Source organism: Macaca mulatta, chromosome 15 (assembly GCF_049350105.2).
Source record: "Macaca mulatta isolate MMU2019108-1 chromosome 15, T2T-MMU8v2.0, whole genome shotgun sequence".
NCBI classification, from domain to species: domain Eukaryota; kingdom Metazoa; phylum Chordata; class Mammalia; order Primates; family Cercopithecidae; genus Macaca; species Macaca mulatta.
Window position 1 is genome coordinate 122,464,451 of NC_133420.1, and position 26,803 is coordinate 122,491,253.

The 26,803-nt window shown below is 50.0% G+C and overlaps 1 protein-coding gene and 1 pseudogene across 4 annotated transcripts in view; one reads left to right on the top strand and one right to left on the bottom strand.

The window, feature by feature from the left end:
- ROR2 (receptor tyrosine kinase like orphan receptor 2) overlaps nt 1–26,803 on the bottom strand; it is a 219,613-nt gene that overhangs the window by 107,256 nt on the left and 85,554 nt on the right. The window lies entirely within an intron of this gene.
- Nucleotides 10,273–12,402, top strand: LOC705076 (large ribosomal subunit protein uL3-like; annotated as a pseudogene). Its single transcript, XR_013404946.1, has 2 exons — nt 10,273–10,590; nt 10,623–12,402. The product of XR_013404946.1 is annotated as a large ribosomal subunit protein uL3-like (transcript).

Below are 26,803 nucleotides of genomic sequence, written 5' to 3' on the forward strand. Positions count from 1 at the left end.
GTGTGCTGTATGTGTGGTGTGTGTGTGCTGTATGTGGTATGTGTGTGTTATGTGTGGTGTGTGTGCTGTACGTGTGGTGTGTGTTATATGTGGTGTGTGTTATATGTGGTGTGTGTGTGCTGTATGTATGGTGTGTGTGTGCTCTATGTGTGGTGTGTGTGTGTTATATGTGGTGTGTGTGTGCTGTATGTGTGGTGTGTATGTGTGGTGTGTGTGCTGTATGTGTGGTGTGTGTGTGTTATATGTGGTGTGTGTGTGTGCTGTATGTGTGGTGTGTGTGTGTTATATGTGGTGTGTGTGTGCTGTATGTGTGGTGTGTGTGTGTGTTATGTGTGGTGTGTGTGTGCTGTATGTGTGGTGTGTGTGTTATATGTGGTATGTGTGTGTTATATGTGGTGTGTGTGCTGTATGTGTGGTATGTGTGTGCTATGTGTGGTGTGTGTGCTGTATGTGTGGTGTGTGGTACGTCAGTGTGGCGTGCATACATGTGTGTCTGCCTCTCCACTGGGTGATGTGTCCCCGGGGGAGCCTCGGAAGTCAGTTTTCTCCGCCGACACTCCTGAAGATGGAGATCTGCATAACACAATTCCCCTTCTCAACCACCTTCGATTTGGGGACACCCCACCGAAAGTACACCCCTTTCTCTTCATCAATGTGTTCTTTCCATCGCTCACAAAAAGGCTCTGGTGATTAAACATCCCCACCTGTGTTGCCCACGGCGCCGTATCACCCCGCACTGTACTGGCCCCCATCCGCTGGGCTGGCCAGCATTTCTCAAGGAGAGCCCCACCCTGCCCAGGAAACGCCCGCTTCATCTGGCAGAGCAGAGTAGCTGGCTGCTTAAAGGGCACTCCTGAGGCCCCACTGTCCTGGAAGGTGCATTGGTAGCGGGTAGTAGAGGAATCAGAGGGGAGGAACCTGGGAGAGCAAAGACCGGCAGCTGCACAGGAACACACGTGTGACCTCATTAAAAAGCCACCACGGCCCGGGATGACGTTACCCGTTCCTCTTTCTCTTTCTAACTTTCTCTTCTTATGAACGAGGAAACCTGTAGTTCTGCAGCGCACTGAAAATCCAGGGTCTTCCAGTGACAGACCCCAGGGCCCACCATACCCAATTGCTTCAAGGAGGCCTCTGTTCATTAAAATAAACTCTCATCACTGAGACAGGAGAGATGTCTGACGTTTTCTTTCCAGTTTGGATGCCAGCTCCCCTCCTTCAGGCCTGGGGCTGCGGGCAGCGAGGCTGGATCCCCAGCTGGAGGCCTTCCTCCCGGGCTGGCTGTGCTTCCTGGCCCTACAACAGCATCGCCCATACGCTCAGTCAGTATCTGCCCAGCGCACAGGGAATGAGGAGAGACAGGCAAACACACCAGCAACCAAGACTGGTGAGGCAGTGATGGCCAGAACCAAATGCCAGCCTGGGTAACTCTCTCAACTGTCTCCCAAGCAGGCCTGGAGCACCCAAAGCTCCTCTGCGTGTCCAGATGAGATACCGGGAACCCCCCACCCTGCCCCATTCCTATGCAAGGACCTGAGATCCACACCCCACGCTCCAGCTCTGCTTCATTCTCTAGCCATTTCGTTGCATGCATTTATTGTATCCTATACGTGTGAGACCATTATAGATGTGTGGCCGTGGGCTGTATGGATTAATGGCATGATTTGCAAGGCTGTGTCCAACTACCAAAGACAAGCTGAAATAGCTCCTTATATGTAATACAGCAGAGCTTGTGCGCCCACAGCCAAATCATAGACTGAAACAGGCATCATGTGGGTCCAGTCTCACCCATTCCCCGGTCGCTGGCCCATCAGTTGACAACCCTTGAGCTCACAGATGCTCCTTTTATCCTCGTTTTACAAAGCAAAACAAAACACAGAATACAGAGGGATCTGCACAGATGGCCTGGAACTTTGTGGGTGTTCACTCCCAGGGTGATGGAAGTGATTAACACATTAATAAATACACGAGTCCATGGAAAACTCAACGTTTTCTAGAGTTTGACCAGGAGCTTTTAAAACCCACAGCAGTCCCTCTTCTAAGCTGCCACACCAACACTTTAAATGCTCTTCTACCAATTCACAAACTCTCTAGGTCTCGGAATGTGGCTTCTGCCTGAAGGCCCTTGTGACTGCTCCTAAAGTCACAGGCAAAGCTGTAGTCTCTGATACAGACTGGCAAAGGCCTGAAGCTCTTCAAGGTAATAATTTTAAAAGATTATTTTTAAGGTGATATTTTAAATCTAACCATCAGGTGGTTTGCAAATGGGTGTGGTCTGTGAAAAAGTCTGTAAATGTGTATTTCCATGCAAAAGCTGGTGCTCAGCATCACAGCCCAGCGGGCTCCGGAACACCTGCCCTCACCCCTCTGCTCTCCACACGTCTGCATGAGCTTTCCCAGGAGCAAACTTTGGCAGGCAACTCCTTCAATCTTCAATGCCCTCGGATGCCAGCCTGGTGGGGTTTGCACCAGCCCTCTCTGCCATCCCCACTGGGTTTCCTCTTCTTGGACCGTTTCTTATATTAATGGCACCTCAACTGCCAGCAGCCTATGCATTTCCTCCACATTCTGTGTATGGCCCTGGCAGCCACCATGAGAGGCACGTCTGTCTGCATTTTCCAAAGAAAAGACAAAATGCCTTACCCAAGGCCAAGCAATGCAGTCAGGGCGGGGAAGGATGGGGACCTCTGATGGACCCACCCTGCCAACCCCACCTGCCCCACCAGCCTCACCAGGCCAGGCTTCTGGTAACAGGACTCGGATCCATACTGTCCCCGTGCAGACGCATGCCTGCAAAGTAAGTGCAAAATAAATGAGAGAGAAAGAGAAGGAAAGAAAGGAGAGAAAAAGCATAAAGAGGAGAGATGGTCAAAAGCGAGTATTCTCAAGAAATGGACAGCAGGTGAGGGAAGGAGTTATTTTCCTCATCCCCTAATTGCTCGAACATACTCCTGATCCCCAAGTGTCACGAAGATCTACTGTCCTGATTACTATTACTGCTGTCGAGATTAGGAACAGCCAACACATGTGTGCCAGGTGCCATGCCTGTATTATCTCCTTTAATCCTCACAATGACCCCATCGTTATCCCGATTAACAGCTGAGGAAACTGAGGCACCAAGAATGCAAGTCAATAGCACAGGCACCAGAACCCAAACGCTGGCCCTTGGGTGCCGTGTCCTCACCCTAGGCGTCAGTGTCTCATGCCAGAGGCCAATAGGATGCCACATGCATGGGCACTCTCCACAGACTGTGACCTAAAGGACAGCGCAGCCAGCCCACTTCCAATTGTCCACAGCTTCTCTGCCTCTGAGGCAACAAGGAGAAATGGGCTGGGTTTGCCCAGACAGGTACTTTGAATATTCCGGTATCTTAATTCCACCTCTGGAATTAAAAGCTGGGCGGAGAGGGAGCCAATGCCCTCAGTGGTCCATCGTGTCAAGGAGACAGAGAGAACTCCACTGACTCAAGAGAGGGCAGCGGGCAGGAGGTGCCAGGGCTCCTGCCACTCCCCTCCTCCTCCCCCAAGAGCCCAGAGGCCTCCTCCAGCCACATGTCACTGATGTGCTGCTCTGTATCCAGCTGGCACGCAGGTGCCACCTAATTCTCTGCAGCTCTTTGCTCTCCTACAGCAATGGTGAGGGGGGCATCCCCTCGAGAGGTGTCTTCCCCCTCTCTTGACCAGAGGTGAAAACACAAGATGCTCCCACTCGAGAGCTGCCTGAACGCCCTTGCACGCAAGCCCTTCAGACGGGGCATTCGGGGGTTTCTTCTCCTCTTTACACTTACAAAATATTTGCTAAATGGATATGAATTTAAAAGAGAACAACTAGAAGCAAAAATCAGAGAAAAGAAAACCCACACAGCATGTATTTACATGTGCAGGAGGGAGAGAGCATGTCGGAGCTGGACGGAGCAGCCACAGTTACCCAGGAAATACAGAAGACACAGAAGGTGGCCCGCGGCCCTGCAAAGGGCTGGGCTGGCTGCTGCAAAGACCCTGAAGACATACAGGAACTAGCGGATGTCCTCAACCTCTCGTGGCTCCTGGAATGAGGGCCTCAGAACACAAGCAGGTACTGTCCAGGAGCCCTAAAGTCAGTGGGGTCTGAGCCAGGTGGTCCTCCATGCCCACCCCAGGGCAGGTCAGGTGCATGACCAAGTTAAAGGCTCAGATGGCCCCATCAAGACAGTCTGTTGTATCCTAGACTTATTTTTTAAAGAAACATTCTCATTTCTGACATACGCATCCTTCCTGACAGCCCTCGGTGCCTTTAAGAAGCGGTGATCTAGACGAGAGGCATGGGTGGGGAGTAGGGACTGCTGACTTCCATTCTCTTTCTAAGGAGAAAATAGACTTCTAAAGGGCCGTGACGCCCAATCCCACTAGCCTGCTCACACTTAGAAATTACTGTATGTCTAGAGACGCCACACAACTACAGTTCTTCCGCGTGCATGTCGACGTCTGCAGGTGATAAATCACAGGGAACACCGGGGCAGCAGGAGGAGCCCCAGGAGAGACAAGCCCCGTGGCACCACCCCGGCTCCAGGCTCTGCACATGCCCCGCCTGGCTGGACTATATCTGCTTCTCATTGAGGAATGAGTGACCTCATTTAGTAAGAAGGGCTCCGCAGAGTTTTTCTAAAAATCTCAATTTGAAACACAACCAACCCCCACGCTGGTTCCAGCCACTCCCAGCCCTGGGCTGCCGGCCCTGCTGTCTGCACCTTCTGGCCTCTGAAGGCCACTTTCCTACAGAGCAGGGCCTTTCAACAGCCACTCTGGCACTAACGGCCATCCACACACTCTCCTTCCAAATGCTTTTTCATCCCTGCAGCGGGGCGGAGGAAGGGAGGGGGCCATCAAACGCGGAGCTGCACACGTTTCAGCAGGCTGCCCTGAGCCAGCAGCATAAATCAGAACGTGTTTTCCTGTTTCAGGGTGGAGGAAATGGTTCTCCAGCAAAGTTCCCTACCGTTTCTTAAAGTGATTATTTTGATTTAAACTGCTGCCTGGTGGCTAGACTTCTAGCTACCAGTTTCAGGTCGTCTGTCCTGGGAGCCCAGAGCACAAAGAAACACTGTTTGCAGGTTCCTGGGGGCCTCCTCTGGGCTGCTGCATGAGATGGGCTCTCGGCCTCCACGCTCCCGCACCTTCCACAGACCAGCGCTTGTTCCTCGCCTAGGGAGCTGCCAGCCCCAAAGACACCGCCTCCTTCGTGCCACTCGCTGTCATGCAGGCTGCGGTTTTACTTCTTCCGGCCGTCCTCCAAGTATCAGGCTCTCTCTGTGTCTGAAGAGAACATATGAATTTTGGGAAGGACACAATTCAGTCCACAGCGAATCTAAAATCCACTGTGCAACATTCTTAGTTTTAGGAGGCGGCAGCTGGGGCTGAACTTGCTCAAAGTCGCCCTAAAGAACTGCAGCCCCGGACTGGCCCCATGTCCAGCCCCCCACGCTGGCGAGATGTTGTCCTATTAGGTGTAATAGGTTCGTGGCTACCAGAACCTACACCGTTGGGACAGTTGAAAAGAAAACCAGAAGCTGAATGAGTTCACGGGGCAAAACGGCCGTGGTTAGCAATGATTTTCTATACTCCGCCTCCGTATACAGAATAGCAAGCCTCGCCCCAGGTCCTTGCATGCTCCCGTGGGACAGAGAAGGCGGGGCGGTGGGGGGGAAGCGGGAGCGGGAAGGGGAGATGTCATTCCTGCATTTTCTACACATGCATCCTAATGTAAAGTAACCATTTCATGGTGTGCAAAAGATTGCCAGAAAAAGCAAAATGCATTCATGACACAGTTCAAAATTACGAATCCAATCCAGCATAGACAGTTACAGGGGCCTGCAAGCGGAGGGGCAGTTTTGTATTTTCTGCCCTCCCCACCCTATGCCCAAGGTGGAATGAGGAAACTTTCTCAGAAAAGGGCCCTCTGTCCAGCGACACCAGAGCACAGTGAGAACCTCTGCACGCGCCCCTCCCCATCACCCAGCACCCTCACTCCCAGTGTCGGGCCTGGGCGGTCCAGGGTGAGAGCCTGTCCTGGGGAAGTCAGGCCCTGACCACCTGGTGAGTCTCTTCTAGGAATGCTGCAACCAGCCAGAGCCACAGGCCATGCCTGCCCCCAAATCCAAGACTTTCAGGTGATCTCACTGTGTGGATCCCGGGCAAGAAGATGTTCATAGAGACATCCATCCCAGGGCACCATCCCATCTAATTCCTACCCAAAACTCACCACGGGTCAAGCATATGCACTAGGGGAGTTCCCAGTCAGCACCTTTCAGAAGCCAACCCCCACCCTCACGCACACCCAAAGCTTGCTCACACCAAAGCATGCTTTTTATCAGCTTTGCTGGGGTATAATCTACATGTAATAACACACACCCAGGCTGGGGGCGGTGGCTCACATCTGTAATCCCAGCACTGTGGGAGGCTGAGGCGGCGGATCCCCTGAGGTCAGGAGTTCAAGAAGAGCCTGGCCAACATGGCGAAACCCCATCTCTACTAAAAATACAAAAATTAGCCAGGTGTGGTGGCGGGCGCCTGTAATCCCAGCTACTCTGAAGGCTGAGGCATGAGAATCACTTGAACCTGGGAGGTGGAGGTTGCAATGAGCTGAGATAATGCCACTGCACACCAGCCTGGGCAACAGAGCGAGAGTCCACCTCAAAAAAAAAAAAAAAAAATAGGTGTACCTTATGAAGACCTCTGACAAATGTCAACACAGATGCAACCACCACTACAGTCCCCACTGAGAAGCACCTGGCAGAAGAAGCAATACCATGGCAGTTGCAGCCAGAGGTGACTAACACTCACGCAGGGAGCCGCTGGGTGACACCAACCCCAGGATGCCTCCCGGCTGGGCTTCTACAACAATGGAGCCCAGGCAAGGCCTGCTATTCTCTATCTGGATGACCTTGAGAAGTTAAGCCTCAGTCTCTTCATCTTAAAGCTTGGAATACTGTAGCGTGGATTACAGGCTTTGCCATGGACTGAAGTGTGTCCCCACAAAATACATTGAAGCCTGAACCTCAGTATGACGGTGTTTGTAGTCGGGGCCTGTGGGGAGGCAGTCAAGGTAAAAAGGGTCAAAAGGGCGCTTCCAATTCAACACAGCTGGCATCCTACAAGAGGAGGAAGAGACACTGGCACTCACTCTCTCCACCCCATGAGGATGCAGTGAGAAGGCGGCCATCTACAAGCCAAGAAGAGAGCCCTCACCAGAAACCAAACCTGCTAACACCTTCACTATGGACCTCCAGCCTCCACACTGTAGGAAATCAATGTCTGCTGTTTAAGCCGCCCAGTCTCGGTGCTTTGTTAGGGCATCTAGAGCTACCGAGACAGACTTTCTGCAGAGAATTGAAGGTTCTCAAGGAAATCTCAGGAGAAACCTCAGTAACCACAATGCAATGGAACTGCTCCATTCAAGCAGGCCAGGGGTTTCGGATTTCAAGTTTTGAGTCTTGCCTGTCCCCTCAGCATTCCCCCCAATAGGCACCCTCTGCAGTGGTCCCTGAACCTCCTTTGACCTCCAGAGCTCTGGAGAAGACCCTTGGAAAGCCACTGGGCTGGAGTCTGACTTTTCAGGTACCACTCCCTTGCCTTCTAGGGCAGATGGGGCTCAAGTATCACTGACTTCAGGAACAGAACTGTGCCTCCAGAAATTATCTGTCAACGCAGCTATAGACATGTTGAAGAAGAGGTGCCCTTCTGGTACCCAGATAACCACAGGGTACCGTGTGGAGACAACATGGGGCAGAGCTGCGGACATCACAAGCTGAGGGAACAGCACATGCAAAGGCTCAGAGACACAAGTGGCACGGATTGGGCGGGGGGGAAATGTGGAAGGTGGAGGATAAGTGCAAGGAGGGAATGTGGGCTCAAGGTGGGTGTGGCCCCATCCTTCTTAAAGCAGGATTCAACAGAGAAAGGAAATGAGAGCTTCAAGGCGTCAGTATGCGCAGGTCCGCAGACAGCACAGACAGGCTTGGAACCAGAAAGACAGCAGGAGTGCCTGTCCTACTGGACAGAATGCCTGACTCCCCTGCAAGGCCACTTTCCCTCCCTCCTGGACCCCTCATTAGGCCTCGCTACCATCTCCCCAACTTCCAGAGATAGTGCTTTGCAGACAAGATCTACTGCCAGGTCCCTCAACGTCCCCTTGCTCCTTCGTACAATGCACCAAAACATGGGAAGCAAGCTACATTTGCAAACCACACATATACTCCCCCAGAAAGGGCTCCCTAATGCAGTCCCCCCACTTCCCACATAGAGACTTGAGGGCGCCAGAGGAGGCCCTGCAGGGGCCAGCTCATACAACAACAGCTCCAGTCTTTCAAAGTAAGCCTAGGCAGGCAGGACCCAAGGGCACCCCAGCTCTCCTCCAGAGCTGCTTTTCTCATTTCCGTGTGCAGCCTGCAAGGCCTGGGGGTGGAGAGCAGGCCTGAGAACGACCCCCACCCCCCAGCACACAGTGGATCCGGCCCTTCCCGGCCAGGAGATGCTGGTCGCAGGAAGACATCCTTCACATCTTCTCTGCCACCAGGAATCACACTCCCCAGAACTCAAGTTCCACTCGACCAAGCTCGAGTCAGGCTTTGATCTTGCAGGAAACGCCCACGCAGAGTCACTCTCCAGGACGGGAAGGATGCAGGAGCCAGCTTCAGCAGAACTCCTGGCTAGCAGCTCTGCCTCGCAGTGTAGAAACTGCCTCAAAATGTAAAACAGATGAGCCTGTTTTAAAGAAAGTTATTTATATTGCGGAATCTTTCAGAGCAAGCAGAAACTTGAAGAGCCTTATCACCTGGGGCACAAAACCAAGGATACTCGAGTCTTCTCTCACCAGAGAAATGGATGTGATTTTTACCGAAACATAACAAGGAAATGCGTTGGTTTGAGGCTATTTCTTGATTTCTGCTTCTGATAACGTATGCATGCCAGTCCTAATCAAGAAAGAATGGCATTCAATAAGCTGACAAAAAACTCTTTTCCTGCGAATTCCCTACCTTGAAGGTCAGGATTAAGAGTGAAGCATAGAAATTAAATTAAACCAGGGGGGCGGAGCTGTATGTAAATTTTGCTGGCTTTTCAGAAAAGGACTGGACCTCTGTCTGTCCACCCATCTGCAGGCAGGGCATCAGATGATGGACGTGGATATATGGGGGTTCTGCTCAGTGTCATCTGTGTTTTAATCAATCTGGCTAACGCTTAATTTTTTAAAAATAACATTTGGGGCCAGGCGAGGTGGCTCATGCCTGTAATCCCAGAACTTTGGGAGGCTGAGTATCACCTGAGGTCAGAAGTTCGAGACCAGTCCAGCCAACATGGTGAAACCCTACTAAAAATAGAAAATTAGCCAGGTGTGGTGGCGCGTGCCTGTAATCCCAGCTACTCGGGGGACTGAGACAGAAGAATCGCTTGAACCTGGGAGGCAGAGGTTGCAGTGAGCTGAGATCGCTCCACTGCACTCCAGCCTGGGTGACAGAGTGAGACTCTATCTCAGGAAAAAAAAAAAAAAAAACAGTTGGACCTAAGGCTGTAGTTGAAATATTGTGCTAGACTCACGCTGGCTGAGAGCCGGGGACATGTTTATACTATTATCCAGGTAGCACACAAACGGGAGATACACACTCTCCTTTAGTGTTTGGAGATTTTTAAAGCAATTGCAATTCTTAGAAAGTATCATTATTGTCTAGGAGCATCAGGACTCGTAACAATGGATTGCAGTGAGTCTCCAGGGAAACATTCCCCAGTGCTAAGTGCAGTTCCACAGTGACCACCCTCCATCAGCCCATCCGAACAGATGTCGAGCAGGCACGTCTAGCAGGTGCCCACATTTCAGAAGTGACTCTAGGGCTTTGCTTGCTTGGGATCACTTTGCTCAGCCTTACTATGGGACCAAACCCTTTCTTGTGTGGTTCTATAATTTTAGGAGAATCACAGGAAATGTTCCCACCAACTCTTCTTTACCTCCCAACGATAGTCAGATGAGATTTCCAGGCTTTTCTTGATTTCAACAAGGAGAATCAATCCAGGGGTGAGGAAAGAGAACAAGAGCTCAAATAAAGGGGCCCTGGAGGTAGAAATAAACTGCCACATGGAAAACATCTTGACTGCCGAAAATGCAATCTCTTCACTTTCGAAGATGTGCTTCGAAGCTCCCCTCTTCTCTTCAACTTTCCTGTTAAAACTAACACTTCCAGATTTGGCTTTATCTAGCGGAAACCGAAGGCCGACCGATGTTTACCAGCGGGATTTGACAGCGTGATGTCTCACAGAAAGTTCACCCCTCCCAGACATGGGTCCCTCGGCTTCCTGCCTTGGAAGCACAGCAGCACGCATTGTGGGAAGGTGAAGAGCTTCCCTAAGGATGACCCGTCCAATCCGGTCCACCTCACAGCCTTCCTGGGATACAAGGCTGGCATGACCCACACCATGCGGGAAGTCGATAGGTCAGGATTCAAGGTGAACAAGAAGGAGGTGGTGGAGGCTGTGACCATTGTGGAGATGCCACCCATGGTGGTTGTGGGCATTGTGGGCTACATGGAAACCCCTCAAGGCCTCCAGACCTTCACTGATGTCTTCGTCAGTCTCCAGATACTGAGGTATTCACTGAGCACATTAGTGATGAATGCAAGAGGCGTTTCTATAAGAACTGGCATAAATCTAAGACAAAGGCCTTTACCAAGTACTGCAAGAAATGGCAGGATGAGGATGGCAAGAAGCAGCTGGAGAAGGACTTTAGCAGCATGAAGAAGTACTGCCACGTCATCTGCATCATTGCCCACACCCTATGCACCTGCTTCCTCTGTGCCAGAAGAAGGCCCACCTGATGGACACCCAAATGAACGGAGGCACTGTGGCCGAGAAGCCGGATGGGGCCCGCGAAGAGGCTTGAGCAGCAGGTACCTGTGAACCAAGTGTTTGGGCAGGATGAGATGATAGATGTCATCGGGGTGACCAAGGGCAAAGGCTACAAAGGGGTCACCAGTCGTTGGCACACCAAAAAGCTGCCCCACAAGACCCACGGAGGCCTGCGCAAGGTGGCCTGGATTGGGGCATGGCATCCTGCTCGTGTGGCCTTCTCTGTGGCACACGCTGGGCAGAAAGGCGACCATCACTGCATTGAGGTCAACAAGAAGATCTGTAAGATTGGCCAGGGCTACCTTATCACGGACGGCAAGCTGATCAAGAACAATGCCTCCACCGACTATGACCTGTCTGACGAGAGCCTCAACCCTCTGGGTGGCTTTGTCCACTACGGTGAAGTGACCAATGACTTTGTCCTGCTGAAAGGCTGTGTGGTGGGAACCAAGAAGCAGGTGCTCGCCCTCCGCAAGTCCTTGCTGGTGGAGACGAAGCGGCGGGCTCTGGAGAAGATGGACCTTGAGTTCACTGACACCACCTCCAAGTTTGGCCATGGCTGCTTCCAGACCATGGAGGAGAAGAAAGCATTCATGGGACCACCCAAGGAAGACCGAATGGCAAAGGAAGAAGGAGCTTAATGCCAGGAACAGATTTTGCAGCTCATGGGGTCTCAATAAAAGTTATTTTTCACGGGGAAAAAACAAAAACAAAAAAAACCCAAAAAACTAACACTTCCAAGGAAGCCAGCTAGAAAGAACCCTGGGCTCCGAGCCTGACTCCCACCCCAGGCCACATGGCCCTGATCATGTGTAATCCGTAGCCCTAGAATCAAGTATGACTTCCTAAAGAATGTGGACTTCTGGAAATTACTACAGAGTATCTGACCTTCTGTTTCATTATGCCCTTTATTGTGCTTCATCATACCCTTACATTTTGAACTTTCTTTAATACTCTGCAAGTATTACGTGAATACACTCCTCTCTGAGTCACACTTGTACATAAAGCTGAAGTCCCCTGGACATAACTTGAACCTCCCCAGATGTAAGCAGTTAGTACTGTGTCATTTACACTCTCAGGTCTTCCTCTGCCTGTAGGAACATGGTGTTTTGAACATGCTGTTTGGCCTAAATCGCCAAACTATCTATGTGCTATCTTGCAAATGACTTTTCGTTGAGCTATAACGTGGAGATCTTTGAGGTTTGAACCACCTCGTGTTTTTTTTTTCCATTGCTGTGTAATATTCCCTAGCACTAATATTCCATAGGTATGGGTTGGTTTTCTGGTCATTTCCAAAACAGTAAACACTTAGTTATAATGTTTCTTTTTCTCCCACAAACAGCATTGCCATAAATATCCTCATACTGACTTCTCTGTGCCCTGAGCTCAGTGTGTCTGGAAGGCAAATCCCAAGACATAGAATTACTGGGTTCATGGGTGTAGCTGTTACTGATTTTAAGAAAGACAGCTGACTGTCCTCCAAAGCGGATGTGGTAATCTACACTTCACCGTTTATTAAAATGCCCAGTTCCCCATACCCTCACCTTAAACCCTGCTGATATGATAGCTTGAAATCATAACTTATGTTATTTTCTGTTTCCTAATATAGTGTGGAAGATGGAATAAGGATCCACCCAAGATGGCCACATCCTAATCCCCAGAACCTGTGACCACGTCGCCTTACATGGCTAAGGGGACTTTGTGGGCATGATTACATTAAGAATCCTGAGATGGGCCGGACACAGTGGCTCACGCCTGTAATCCCAGCACTTTGGGAGGCCAAGGCGGGTGGATCACGAGGTCAGGAGATCTAGACCATCCTGGCTAACACAGTGAAACCCTATCTCTACTAAAAATACAAAAAATTAGCCAGGCATGGTGGCGGGCACCTGTAGTCCCAGCTACTCAGGAGGCTGAGGCAGGAGAATGGCGTGGACCCAGGAAGGCGGAGCTTGCAGTGGGCAGGGACTGCACCACTGCACTCCAGCTGGGGCGACAGAGCGAGACTCCGTCTCAAAAAAAAAAAAAAAGAAAAGAAAAATCAATTCCATATATTCCATAGGTCTGTGTGTGGATTATCTATTCTCTTCTTTTGATCTATTTGTCTATTTAATTTCGACAACACATTTTGACACTGGGTAAAGCAAGGTTCTCACAATAATTTCACTTTTTCAAAACTGTCTTGGTTCTTCTTGCTCACTTTCAGTTCTACATGGACTTCAGAAACAGCAAGCCAAATTCTATAAAATACTACTGGGGTGCTAGTTGGAACTGTATTAAATTTGTATTTTAATTTCGAGAGAACAGATATCGTTACAATATTACTTTCCCAGTAACAACAGGGTTTTCTGGCCGGGCGTGGCGGTTCATGCCTGTAATCCCAGCACTTTGGGAGCTGGAAGCGGGTGGATCACGAGGTCAGTAGTTCCAGACCAGTGTGGGCAACATAGTGAAACCCCATCTCTACTAAAAGTACAAAAAATTATCCAGGTTTGGTAGTGTGTGCCTGTAATCACAGCTACTTGGGAGGCTGAGACAGGAGAATTGCGTGAACCTGGGAGGCAGAGGCTGCAGTGAGCCAAAATCACACCATTACGCTCCAGCGTGGGTGACAGTGCAAGACTCCGTAAAAAAATAACAACATAACATAACATAACATAACATAACATAACATAACATAACATAACATAACATAACATAAGACAACAGGGTTTTCTTCTCCAGTTAGTCTAATCTTCTTTCAAATTTTTCAGTGAAGTCTCAGGAGTGTGGAGCATTTCTCACTAAGGTTACTCCTGGGTATCTGAATGGCTTCGCTGCTACTGTATTTTTTTTTCTATTACTTGTTTTTATGGTTACAGGTATATACAAATGCCACTGATGTTTCTAAGTTGGTCCTGAATCCTCCAGCCAACCCACTACCTCTCTGTATTGGTGCTAACATTTTCCGTTGAGTCCCTTGCATTCTAAATAGAGACAACTGAACCAACCACAACTAATGAGAGTTTTATCATTTTACAAAACGTATACCTAACGTTTGCCTCATTTATCTCCCCCACTTGGAGAAATTCTGCCATATCCAAAAAACTCATGTGGCTCTTTGCAACGTCCTAGTGTCTTTGAGACCAGCTTCATCTTTCATGACAGTGGCTATGCCTGCTGTACAGCAATGACTCCATCCCAGATGGTGGAGGGAGCTGCATTCAAAACATAATACAGGAGGATTTCCTGAAAGAGGTACAGGGGGCAGCATTTTATATTTTCTTCACACCAGGAAACTTGAGCTCATCTGGATTCAGTTGAAAGGGCAGAGTCACAAATAAATGGCGGGGGGGAACCACACACACACACACACACACACACACACACACACACACACACACACGCACGATGTTAAGTCCCTAAGAAGTCAGTAAAAAATAGGGTCCATGTAACAGGCCAAGGAACTGTCCTTCAAAAAGTTAAAGAAATCATTCCTATCCTAATAGGAAAGAAGAGGACAAGGATGCCTATAGGAAAATGGACCAAGAACTTGGGGGATTTCCCTCCTGAAGACTTCTTCCTCCTCTGAAGAGAGTGTAGAGAAGGGAGATTTCTGACCTTCCCACTGGCACAGGCCTCTGCCACCGGACTTGGTGCAGCACTGGACACGCTGCCCCTCCCGGGCTCGCCACCTTTCTTGCTCCCTCTTCAGCGCATGCTCCATGAGCACACTCCAGAAAGGCTGGGGGTGGGGGCTGGGGGTGGTGAGGGTGAAAATAACAATCATGGAGCAGGGAGGACCAGCCCCAGAGCAAGGCGATGAGGTGGCCAGGCTGTGGGAGACTGGCCGAGGACCGGGGCTGAGGCGTGCCGGGTCTGGTCTATGCCTGGGGTTGGGCCTTTGCCCGTGGGACTGCCAGGCCTGAGTCCAGAGACCAACACAGCAGGGCTCCTCCGGGGTAGGCCTGATCAGAGGGCACCAGGACTCAACGGCCAGAGGGGGTTTAAAGACCCGACCAGAGTTCCTGGGAAAGGTAACCATGCTGTGAACGGGTAAGGTGTGCCCAAGAGTTGATGTGAGGTGGAAGAAGGGGAGGTAGCAGCAGAGGACCAGCCTGGGGTCAGAAAGGTGGCACTGGGGCAGAGTGAAGCAGAAGGTCCCGGGAGGCTCCACACAGATGGCCTTTGCAGACACAGTACTGCGACAAGTCAGGGTGGGAGGGCAGGTGCTACCCAGCCTCCAGCCCTCCCCTACACCCTGATCAACACAAGAGACTCAGGAGGGTGCAGGACCCACTCTGGAACCCCGAGGAGTGGTACCCACCCCTATAACAACAGGCAGCACTCCTTAGACCAAGGGCTAGCTCACCCCCTTGGTCCTCAGCTCTGGGTACTGGCTGCTAATTGAAGACGACAGGACACGTCCCACTCGACATCCCGCTCTGAGACAACTACAGTGCCCAGGAAGATGCTGTGACAGTAACGCATGAAGAGCCGAGTTGATCAAATTTCATGCATGAATATTCGACTCAGCCTGATGGGGCTGTGGGCAGCACTGACTGGGAAATGGCAGAGACATAACATCTAAGAGGATGCAGCAAGCTGTGAGCAGAGTGAGGGTGCATGAGACACTGAGGAACAGTGTTCCTTGGCCAATATCTGTAATATTTCCATCATAGATTGGGCTCCCCAAGAAGTCAATCCAGAGTGCATTTGGGAGGTGAAGTCAGGGGGCCCTGGAAGTGGAGTCAGAAGGAGAGGAGAAGGGGAAGAGGCCCAGAGGTAGTGCATGAGCAGGCTCCTGCTATGGGCAACACCACGCAACACACTGGGCCCCTGTGGGAGGCCACGTAGACCCTACATCTCAGAGCTGCCCACCCCATAGGCAAGGCAGCTGGAGCATTCACTACCCAATGAGGGCTAATTGTTGGAGGACTGCCGATAGCAAGGGATGCAATGGCTCCCAGCACCCCAGTGTACCTAGACTGTAGACCAAGTACCCTGGCCAGAAAAGGCCTGTGACCAAGTCCCAAGGGCTTGGAGTCGGCAGCCTGCAGGAGGTGGTGAGGCACAGGATGGGGCCAGTGGCAACACTGTCCACTACATAATGACCAAGGCTTGACTGGCACGGTCTTTTCTTGTCACAGACACACCCTGCTGCTGCTGAGCTTCTGTGCAAAGGCAGCACTCCATTTGCAGAGTTGTCACTGCAAAGTAATGAAGCAGTAATTTCATTTTACCCTGAATCCCTCAGTGAAGGAGACTGGCCTTCCTATTGCTGCCCCAGTTTTGCAGATGAAAAAAATGAAGAGCAAGTGTCCTCTTTTAAGGAGCCAAGGTCATGTGATAGGAGGAGTGCAGGACGAGAATCGCAGGGCCCTGGAGTCTCCGCTGCCTCTGAGAGGGCTGCAAAGTGGAAGGTGGTTGGTAAGCTGGAGGTCTCAGACCTAAATGCTGCATCAAGCAAAACCACTTACACATGCACTTTTAGTCTCACTGCTTTGCCTCTCGTTAGAGGTAAAGTTTGAATTGTAAAGTGCTGTTTAAGTAGCATTGCCACCGGCCATTTGGCTTGGATGAGCCAGCAGGGAATTAGCAAAGGCTTTTATTTTAAAAACTACTTTAATCCATCAATTAGAATAATTTGTAACTAGAAGATATGCCTCCAATATTTTAGTAAAGGCAAATGAAAACACACATCAATAGGTTATATTACAACTGATGATAAAATGCTTCAAACAACATCTTCAGGAGAATGGAATTGTCCTGTAGGCCTTGTGAACATAAAATTTAACTTAATTACTCTTAAAAAATCTTAACTTTAAATCAAATTATCACCCCACGCCCCATCCCAACAAGTGCTTCCCCTTATCCCGCAGGGCCCCACGTTCACATTAGACTCAATGCTCACAGGCTGGAGGAAGCTCCTGCTGGATTGCTAATAGTTGGTCCAAGAGTCCATGCATCCTCACTCCTGGCAAGAGAGCAGCACGTGCCCAGAGAGCCTGGGCCCTGCAACTTTCCTCCCACAGGTGTGTCTGAGGGTGCACGACAAGCGCTCCTGAGACAGGACTCAGTCCAGAGAGATCAGGGCAGACCATTCAGCCCTCCGGCCATGGCAGCCTGGCCCTAGGCAAGGTCAGGAGGTCATGCAGGCTGAAAGTCCTGATCCCAGGCTGAGAAGGGAGGGGTGAAGGTTCATCTCCCACAGCACTGGAACAGTCCTTTCCACTGAACAGTGACGTCCACCCCCAGTTTCCTGCCCCCAGTGGCAGGGTAAGCATCTTAGAGAAGGAAGGGACACCCAGGGGCAATCAGCCTGCCTTCGCTGGAGGATGATTCTCTCCAGCAGGGCAGCAGCGTGAACAGGCTTCCTCCTCTGGCTGCTGGTTTACAGATATCATGACATGTGGCATGGATGAGGGAAGTGGGGATAGTATGGGGGAGAAGCATCTGGAAGCAGAGGACCAGCGTAACTACACAACTCTGGGATGCGACCTCAGAGAGGAGGGACCAGGGCGGCCTTGGGGTCAGCACCCCCCCCCAGAGAGACTGCTGCATAGGAGTCTGATACACCTGCCGGCCGGGTTAGGCGCTGGGGCCGCACCATCAGGAAGATCCTGGGGCTCTGGGTTCCGGGAACCCCCAGTGAGCCCGAGAGGCAGAAATAAACAGGTTCCGGAGGTTACCCGTAAAATCTTGGAATGCTGTCTTTCTAGCATTTGTTGGGACTGCCCACCAAAAAGTAAATTTAAAAGAAAAACAAATTGTCCTTGTAGCCCATAAATAAGCTGGGTGCAGCGGCTCAAGCCTATAATCCCGGCAACTCAGGAGGCTGAGGTGGGCTCGAGGCCAGGAGTTTGAGACCAGCCTGGGCAACATGGCAAGATCCTGTCTCTACGAACAAAATAAAATTAGCCAAGCATGGTGGTATGTGCCTGAGTCCCAGCTACTTGCGCGGCCGAGGCGGAAGGATCACTTAGCCCAGCAGGTGGAGGCTGCAGTAAGCTATGGTTGCAGCACCGCACTCCAGCCTGGGCAACAAAGCGAGACCTTACTAAGCTTAAAATGCTGTAAGTTAAACTGCATGTCTGCGCTAAATTGCATTCCCCCAAAATTCACAGGTTGAAGCCCTGACTCCTAGTACCTCAGAATGCATTTGAAGATAGACTTTTAAAGAGGAGATGAAGGTAAAACAAGGTCATATGGGTGGGCCCTACCCCAACGTTTGACTGGTGTCCTATAAGGAGAACAGATGAAGACACAGACACACACAGAGGGACGACCTCGTGAGGAGTCAGGGAGAGGACAGCCAACTGCAAGGCAAGGAGCAAGGCCTCAGGAGACACCAACCCTGCTGACACCTTGACGTCACACTTCCCCTTCCAGGGCTGTGAGAGAATGAACGTTATTTAAGCGGCCCAGTCTGGGGTGGGTATTGACGTCACACTTCCACCTCCAGGGCTGTGAGAGAATGAACGTTATTTAAGCGGCCCAGTCTGGGGTGGGTACTTACGGCAGACTAAGCAGACTAACACGATGTCCTTGTCTGAGGCTCTACCTCTGAAACAGATGGCCCATCACAACGGCAACTCCCAACACGCGCTGGATGCTTGCTGTGCCGGGTGTTCGCTGTTCAAGCTCATAGAGTCCCCACAACAGTCCCATGCTGGGGGTATTATTTTAACCATCCTCAGTGGACGAGGAACAAATTCCACCATTCTCTACTAAGGTACTCACTGAGGTCACCCTACTGGTAAGTGGCAGGGTCCCTGCCTTGAGGCTCCAGAACCCGTGTTCACTCCCAGAACCTATGTTCACTCCCATCCCCTAAAACAACCCTTCACCAGGGGCCTGAGCACACTCACGTGCAGTGTGGCAGAGAGGGGACTGGACCCTGGTTCCTGAACCTGCCACCTCGTTTCACAGGTGACCATCAGGGAGGCTGCCCCTCCTGCAGTCAGTCACTGCCTCCTCCCCTCCCATCCAGCTACGCAGGTCTAACCATTTTTAGAATCCCACGCGTATTACAGAAACAATTCCCCAAGCAGTATGAAGGCAGCCTTTCCTTTTGCACAGGAACCACTCGCAGCCAGGCCTGACCTCACTGGGCAGGCGGTGGGGCCTAGCACGCCCCGCCACTCCAGGTCCCAGCTTGGAGCAAGGGCTTTGTGACTGCCAGGGCTTCGGCGGGATTTTTACACAGCCTTGCCTTTATGAGCAACTGCGACCAGCATGAGGAACTGAGTCAACTAAAAACACACTTTTTAAAAACATTCCAGCAGGTCATGTTCTGCAGCAGGAGACTCGCAGGCACCATTAGAAAAAGGCCTTTGTAAATCCAGGGCCTGTGTGCAGAGCCGTGCCTGACTGCGACAGGAGTCAGATGTTACACACAGGCTGCTGGGCAGGACCCAGGACGAGGGGGTGGCAAGCCCGGAGGCAGGCCCCTGTCTTCTGGGCCGGCAGGGGCAGCCAACTTCCTCCCTAAGGAGCTTAAATCCCCTCCCCTCCGCCCCCTCCCCGCAGCTCCCAGCGATCAATCTCCCTGGGAGGGGCCTGGAGCCACAGGGCAGCCCTTGTTTCCCTGCAGGTTCAACAATCTGGTTTTCATTGAATGGAGTTTTTAGTGCTCTCCCACCACATTCTTCTTTAATTATGATAAAAGAGAGTAACTTAATCAAGCATAAATCCTGTTGAAATGAACAGGAGAAAATAAAGGGGTTAACTTGGAGGAGGGGGGGAGAGGGTGGAAAGGACGACCACAGGTCCTCCGGATTTAGGCCGCCAAGCCCAGCAAATAAAAACCAAGGCTGCTTCCCACCCAGAATCCGGTCCTAATCCTCCTGCTGGAAGAAGAAACGAAGGTTGGCCATGGCCTGCTCCACTGAAGCACCTGGGGAACAAAGACCACAGATCACCAGGCTGTGCCCAAAGACAGGACCCCGAGTTCCTACAGCCTCCAACCTGGGCTCCTATGCCTCACACCAACGGCTGACTAAGGGCCGGTGCAGCGGGGGCAGGGGAGCAGGTTACTGCTGGCAGCTCACCTGGGCCATGAGAAGGCACAGGCACACATGCACACACACGTGCATCCACATGGGCATAGGCATCTGAGCCCAGGCGCACACATGCAGGCACCTGCGTGCACATATGCACACACACGAATGCACACACACTGGCACACACACTCACACGGGCACACATTCACACAGGCGCACACTGGGCACACACCCCACAGAGCAGTGGTTCTCAAAGTGCCCCATGAGAAGCAGCAGCTGCAGCCCCAAGAAAAGTCCTTAGAAAGGCAGAAATCTCAGACCCAGCCAGATCTGTGGGTGGGGCCAGGCAATGTGTACTTAACAAGCCTTCTGGGCTACAATTTGAGAACTGCTAGGAGGCAGAGTGTTGAGTTGAAAAACAAGATCACAATATTATCAGTTCGCTTAAGGAGACATTTTGTGTGTGCACTACAGCTCGCAGGCAGTAATAATAACAATAGCACTCAGCCATCCCTCAGGGCCTCTGCATGCCACAGGGAATCCTAAGTCCTGACAAGAACCAAGTCATGTAATCCAGTGCCAGCAACTCCAGCTTACTGATGAGGTTTACAGAAAGGTTAAGCAGCTCGCCCAAGATCATGCAGTTATCGGGCGGGGCGGGGGGGGCAGAAGAGGAATCCGAGCCAGGCATCAGGCTCTACTGCCCACCTCCTGAACACACACAGTGCCAGGTGTCACCCGGGACACCAGGCGAACAGGGTCGCCGCCAAGGAGGGATGAAGAACAAATGCTGGGAAGGCCCCAGTGCAAGGGGCTCAGGAGCCGGGCAGCATGGGTCCAGCGAAGCACAAGGCCCAGCCTGGTCAGTCCGTAAGTTTGGTGACCTACAAAGAGATTCAGGGCAAGGTAAAGGCCCTAGGCAGGGGTGGAACTCAGTCCTGCCAAGAAGGAGCATCTGAAAGTATTCCTTCTTTTTTTTTTTTTGGAGACGTAGTCTCACTCTGTTGGAGTGCAGTGGTGCGATCTTGGCTCACTGCAACCACAGCCTCCCGGGTTCAAGCAATTCTCCTGCCTCAGCCTCCTGGGTAGCTGGGCCTACAGGCGAGCCACCAAGCTTGGCTAATGTTGAATATTTCTTCACGTCCTTATTTGCCATTTATGTATTTTCTTTGGATAAATGACTATTCAGGTTTGTATTCTGACTGAGTTGCCTTTTTTACTATTTACTTGTGTTTGGATTTGTCGGCTTGGGCTGCCATAACAAAATACCATAGACTGGGTGGCTTAAACAACAGGAACATATTTCTTACCGTTCTGGACGCTAGGAATCCAAGATCAAGGTGCTGGCAGATTTGAGGGCTGCTTTCTTGCTGTGTCCTCACATAGTGGAGGGTAAGCAAGCTCTGGTTTTTCTCTTTTTTTTTTTTTTTTGAGACAGGGCCTCACTCTGTTGCCCAGGCTGGAGTGCAGTGCTGTGATCATGGCTCACTGCATCCTTGAACTCCTGGGCTCAAGCAATTCTCCTGCCTCAACCTCCTGAGTAGCTGGGACTACTGGCATGTGCCACCATGCAAGATAATTTTTACATTTTTCTTCTGCAGAGACGGGGCCTCAGTATGTTGACAAGGCTGGTTCTGAACTCGTGGCCTCAAGTGATCCTCCTGCCTTGGTCCTCCAAAGTGCTAGGATTGCAGGCATGAGCCACCACTCCTGGCCTCTTCTTCTTATGAGGGCACTAATCCCATCATGGGGACCCCACCCTTACGACCTCATCTAAAACCTAATGACTTTCACAAAACCCCATCTCCAAATGCCATCACATTGGGCGTTAGGGATAAGAATTTGACGGGGAAGGGGATACATTCTGTCCATAACAGTGTTCTTTATATAATAGATAACAAGTCCCTTAACAAACATATAATTTAAAAGTATTTTCTCCCATTTTGTGAGTGTCTTTTTACCTTTTTGATGTTATCTGTTGAAGCACCAAAGTTTTTAATATTGATGAAAACTAATTTATGTATTTTGTTATTGCTTTGTCTTTTGGTATTATTTCTTAGAAACTGTTGTCTAACTCAAGGTTATGAAAAGTTATGCTGTATTCTCTTAATAGTTTTATACTTTCAGCACTTACATAGTCTGTGATGAATTTTGAGTAAATTTTTGCGTACTTAGTGAGGAAGTGTTCCAACTTCATTCCTTTGTGTGCAGATGTTCATTTATTCCAGTACCAGTTGTGGAAGAGACTATTCTTTCTCTTGCATTGTTTTGGCAACATTGTCAAAAATCAGCTGGCCTTAATGTGAGGGTTTATTTCTGGACCTCTATTCCATTCATCTGCAGATCTGTATGCTAATTTTATACTAGTACCACACTACTTCAGTTACTGAGAAGTCTTTGAGTCCTCCAACTTAGTTCCTTTTATTTGTTTCAACATTGTTTTGGCTATTCTGTATTCCTTACATTTCCATATGAATTAGAAGCAGTAGATCAATCTCTGCAAAACAAAACAAAACCTCAAAAACTAGGTGAGGATTTTGGTAGGGATTGTGTTGAATCTACAGAAAAATGTATTTCCATCTTTAACAGTATTAAGTATTCTGATCCATAAACACAGGATGTTTTTCCATTTATTTAGATCTTTAAAAAATTTCTTTAAACAATGTTTGTAGTTTTCAGAGTGTAAGCCTTGTACTTTTTTGGGAGGATTAAATTTCTTCCTAAGTAATATATTATTTTTTTAATGCTATTGTAAATGGAGTTGTCTTGGTTTCATTTTCACATCGTTTATTGCTAGCATATAGAAATACAACTGATTTTTGTATATTCATTTTGTATACACACGGGATGTTTAATTTTAGGTGTCCACTAGACTAAGGAGTACCTAGAGGATGGTAGAGCATTACCTTCCGGTGTGTCTGTGAGGGTGTTTCCAGAGGAGACTGGTGTGAGAGTTGGTAGACTGAGTAGGGAAGATCTGCCCTCAATGTAAGTGGCACCATCCAATGGGCCTGGAGAGAACAAAAAAGGCGTCTCTCTCCTGCAACTGAGTCACCCTCCTCTTGCCTTCACACGTTAGCACTCCAGGTCTTCCAGCCTTTGGACTCCAGGACTCACACGTGGCTCCCTGGGTTCTCAGGCCTTTGACCTTGAATTGAGCCGTGCCCTGGCATCCCAGGGTCTCCAGCTTGCAGACGGCCGACTGTGTACTGTGGACTTTCTCAGCCTCCATGATCGCTGTGAGCCAGTTCCCCAAATGAATCCCCTCTCATGCATTTCCGTATGTACATCCTATTGGTTCTCTCTCTCTGGCGAACTCTAATACATTTCGTCCGTTGGTATGTGCTTGCTCAAAGATGGACTATCTTCCCTCTCAAGCCACCGTTTCTCATGAGATCCCCCATTCACCCAGGGAGCCTTGGGGTGCTTGTTTCTTTCACCGTCAGGGAGTCACCAAGCGCTGCTGAGGGCTCCTCTGCTAAGGATGCCCGTTGTCTCCCGGCCTGCTCCCAAGGGAACCCCACAGCCTCCCTCTCACCCTTCCCTCTCCCAGATGGCAAAGGTCTAACCTGGTCAGCGCCTGACGGGAAGGGCCTGGAACCGAGCCTTTCCTGAGAGGGCTCCTGTTTCTCCCTGTGCCTTCCTCAGACCATGCCAACTGGAGTCTCCACTCGCCTCCCTGAGAAAGGCCCTGTCTGTGCTTGTTTTCAGGACGAGCTCCTCTACTCATCCGGAGCAGCGTCCAGGCCTGCAGGAGTGAGCACACCCTCGCTTGCCCAGAGTGGGCTGAACGGGGCTGGGTCTTCTAGGTGTGCTTTTCTTTGTGATGGTCCCACCAGGTGGAGCTGCATGTACTTACTGTGGCTGAAACACATGGTTTAGCTTTTGTTTTTTGTGGGGTTTTTTGAGACAGAGTCTCACTGTCGCCCTGGCTAGAGTGCACTGGCGAGATCTCAGCTCACAGGAAGCTCCGCCTCCCGGGTTCAAGCAATTCTCCTGCCTCCGCCTCCCAAGTAGCTGGGATTACAGGTGTGCACCAACAAGACTGGATAATTTTGTTGTACTTTTAGTAGAGATGGGGTTTCACCATGTTGGCCAGGATGGTCTCAGAAGTATTTCTCTTACAGCCTGAGAAAGATCTGAAGGCAGCAAGGGTATTTTTTGGAGTGTTCCAGACTGTGGTCCTGGGAATGACAGTCTCTTTTGGATAAAAACATGTTTCAGGCCAGACACGGTGGCTCACACCTATAATCCCAGCACTTTGAGAGGCAGAGGCAGGCGGCTCACCAGAAGTCAGTAGTTCGAGACCAGCCTGGACAACACGAAGAAGAGGCCAGGAGTGGTGGCTCATGCCTGCAATCCTAGCACTTTGGGGGACCAAGGAAGGAGGATCACTTGAGGCCAGGAGTTCAGAACCAGCCTTGTCAACATACTAAGGCCCTGTCTCTGCAGAAGAAAAATGTAAAAATTATCTCAGCACGGTGGCACATGCCAGTAGTCCCAGCTACTTAGGAGGTTGAGGCAGGAGAATTGCTTGAGCCCAGGAGTTCAAGGATGCAGTGAGCCATGATCACAGCACTGCACTCCAGCCTGGGCAACAGAGAAAAAGAAACCAGAGCTTGCTTACCCTCCACCATGTGAGGACATAGCAAGAAGACAGCCCTCAAATCTGCCAGCACCTTGATCTTGGATTCCCAGCGTCCAGAACTGTAAGAAATATGTTCCTGTTGTTTAAGCCACCCAGTCTATGGCATTTTGTTATGGCAGCCCAAGCTGACGAATCCAAACACAACTAAATAGTAAAAAAGGCAACTCAGTCAAAAGACGAACCTGAATAGTCATTTATCCAAAGAAAATACATAAATGGCAAATAAGGACGTGAAGAAATGTTCAACCTCATTAGCCATCCATGAAATGCCAATCAGAACCACAATGACATACTGCACTTCACACCTACTAGTTTGCTTATAATAAAAAAGATACACAAGCACAAGCGTTAGTGAGGATGTGCAGGAAGGGCGACCTTACACGCTGCTGGGGGAATGTAAAATGGTACAGCGCTGCAGCAAACCATCTGGCAGTTCTTTGGCCACAATGCCCAGCTAATGTTTACATTCTTCTTCTGTAGAGATGGGGTCTCAGTATGTTCACAAGGCTGGTTCTCAACTCCTGGCCTCAAGTGATTCTCCCGCCTTGGTCCCCCGAAGTGCTAGGATTGCAGGCATGAAGGTTAAACACAGAGTGACCAGAGGACCCTGCATATTCCCCTCGCAGGTATACAACCAAGAGAAATGAAAACATTAAAATGTATATAGGAACATTCACAGGAGCATTATTCGTAATAGCAAAAAAAGTAAAAACATCCCAACTGTCTATATACTGATAGATTAATTAATTAATTAATATGTGGTGTATCCATACAGTGGAACACAATTTAACTGTTTAAAAAGGATAAGGAAATGTGGTAATGTGTCCCAGAACTTAAAGGAAAGAAAAAGAGTCCGGGTGCAGTGGCGCAAGCCTGTAATCCCAGCACTTTGGGAGGCCGAGACGGGCGGATCACAAGGTCAGGAGATCGAGACCATCCTAGCTAACACAGTGAAACCCTGTCTCTACTAAAAAATACAAAAAATTAGCCAGGCTAGGTGGCGGGCGCCTGTAGTCCCAGCTACTCGGGAGGCTGAGGCAGGAGAATGGTGTAAACTCGGGAGGCGGAGCTTGCAGTGAGCTGAGATCCGGCCACTGCACTCCAGCCTGGGCGACAGAGCGAGACTCCGTCTCAAAAAAAAAAAAAAAGAAAAGAAAAAGAAATGCGGTGTATCTATACAGTGAAAGATGATTTAGCCATTACAACAGGCTACAACATGGATGAAGCTTGGAAACCTTATGCTCAGTGAAAGACGCTAGAGACAAAAGACTCCACTTACATGAAATAATGCATGACTCCATTTACATGAAATGTCTAGAACAGGCAAATCCATAGAGATGGAAAGGAGATTCGCAGGTGGCTGGGCCTGGCGGGGGGATGGGAGGAAGGGGTTATGACTGATGGGTTTCTTTTCAGGTGATAATAATGTGTTAAAATTGATTGTGGTAATGGTTGCAAAACTTTGTGAATATACTAAAAACCACTGAGTTGTAGACTTTAAATGGTGAACTGCATGGTACGTGAGTTGTATCTCAAAGTGTAAATATAAAAATGACTGATTTGGAGATGCTGGAAATGGGAAGGGAAGGGGAGCAGGTTCCGGCAACATAAAAACTAGAAACACACACAAGGAAGCAGAAGCAGAAGCAGAAACAAAGTGGAAAATAAGGTAGGTTCAGGAAAAGATGCAGGCAGGCTCAGTTTGGGAGATAAAAACTCCTGGACCCCCTTAAATGTGCAAGGGTCCCATCCTTAACCTCATGTGCAAACTAATTTCCTTTTCCACTGCACACTTCTGCGTTCCCTGAATTCAAATTCCACAGGAAATGCCCCAGGATTCCCGTTAGATTATGTGAATTACTGGACACTGCGCCCAGGGAAAGAGATCCTCCTGTTTCCATCCACCCATCAGTGATTCTGGCCAGAACAAGGCTCGGTTCTTGCAACGAAGAGAATCCTAAGTCCCGCCACAAGTCCACGAGCCCACTCTGGGCCCCAAGTCCACCTGTGCCTCTGGAGACCGGGAACACGAGCCAAGGACAGAGACGGGTGGGGATAAGGAGCACTGTCAACACACATGGAGAAGGAAACAATCCAGCCCTGCTACACAATCTTAATTATGACTTAGACATATTAGGATTTTCTTGCCAAAATTTGCAGAGACGCCACCATAGATCAAAACACGTGGAAGGCTTCCGGCCAGGACCGCGACACAAATCAAGATAATCAGTAACCCTGCCAGAGCGGTCACTCTCGCTACTCTCTCCTTCCACACATGAGCCTCAAGAATCGACTGCTTCCT